The following is a 1,711-nucleotide window of genomic DNA, read 5'->3' on the forward strand; positions in this document are numbered from 1 at the left end:
GCCCGATTCGGCTTGGCCTGCGATGGAGCTTCTTGCTCTTGTTGAAGTAGTGGGGTAGGTCAGTGTCGTATAATAAAGGGAATTGTACAATAATCGGACTTGGTGACAGTTTGCTCTGCCGGTGTCGTGCGGCGGGACCCGACGTAGGCGCCGACGGCATCGACGGCCGTGAGCAACGACGTGTAGGTACCGGTCACTGCGGGTTGTGGTGGTCGGGGGACAGTAGTTACATAATACTGCGGTTATTCCTGCATTGGTGCGCGATAATCATAACTAGGGCCCGGATTTTTATGCAAAAATTATTGCTAAATATGCACATATTTATGCACTCAAAAATTCTAAAATATGCAAAAAAATATGCAAAAAAAATTTTTTTATTGTGTATTAAAAACAAAAATGAACATCTTAAAACAATTACAAAATATATTAGGTATGAGAAAAAATACAATTTTAATATCAATATAATTCTGCTCACAAATGTGTACAAACTATACATTTATATCTATTGCTTAACTAAATAAATGCAAAATTAATAAAATAATAATAAAAAATGTAATATTAATTTTGGAACGAGTACCAACATGAAGTTACGAAATGTAATTTTATATTTTCAAATTCGAAATTTCTACGATTGTCACGTAGCATAGATTTGTATTTTGAAAAACTTCGTTCTACGTCGCAAGACACGATAGGTGCATACTTAAAACAAGAAATGTCTTCAGGTGTCAACTCTTCAATGCCTTCATTGTCATTGCTTATTTCTCCGCTTAATATTCCACAAATTTTCATAATTTGAGAATTCCCTGGATTCTTCGATAATATTTGCATTAGTTTAAGCTTAGCAAATTCTATGCCTATTCCTCCTTCACTTAACCTAATTTCAACATTTTTAACCAACGAGATGGTTTCTCGTAGGTTGGCGCCAGATTTTTCTATTTGTAAGATTGTTTCTGTGATGCATTGAAAATTGGCTAATATTACTGCAAGTTCATTTTTTATTGAATTGTCTTTAAATAAATCTTGAACTTTTTGAATAGATATTGCATCGTTTTCATTAAATTTATTGATAACTTCTTTGACCTTATCAAAGTTCTTACCATAGTAAAAAGCTGCATTAAGCCACGTACCCCAACGAGTAATAACGGGCTGTGGTGGTAAACTTAAATTTGGGCACATTTCTTTAAAAGTATTAACACGAGAAGGTGCTTTTAAAAATATTTTTTTTGTGTTAGAAATTAACATGTCAACTTTTGGGTACTTATCCCTTATAGCTTCCGATACCCTATGAAGGCCATGGGCCATACATATAATGTGAGTTAGTTTAGGATAAAACACTTTTAACGCTTTTCCAGATTTTATCATGTATGGTGCAGCGTCTGTGACATAAAGTAATACTTTATTGTGTAATACTTTTTCAGGCCATAATAAACTCATTGAGTCATTGAACAATTTTGAAATCGTTTGAAAGTTAGCCTTTTCTAAGTTTTCAATTGTTAAAACTATTGGTTTTGTAGAATTTTTTGACGATAGAGAACCAATCGTTACACATGCAACGTAACGCCCTTCGAAATCGGTCGTTTCGTCAATTGATACCCAGATGGAACTATCCCCTATTTCTTTTCGGATTTTACGTAATACGTCTTCATAACACAACGGAGCATAGTTTTTTCGTAGTGTCGATTCGTTAGGTAATTTTAATTTAATATATTTT

This window comes from Acyrthosiphon pisum, chromosome X (genome assembly GCF_005508785.2).
Source record: "Acyrthosiphon pisum isolate AL4f chromosome X, pea_aphid_22Mar2018_4r6ur, whole genome shotgun sequence".
Lineage (NCBI taxonomy): Eukaryota > Metazoa > Arthropoda > Insecta > Hemiptera > Aphididae > Acyrthosiphon > Acyrthosiphon pisum.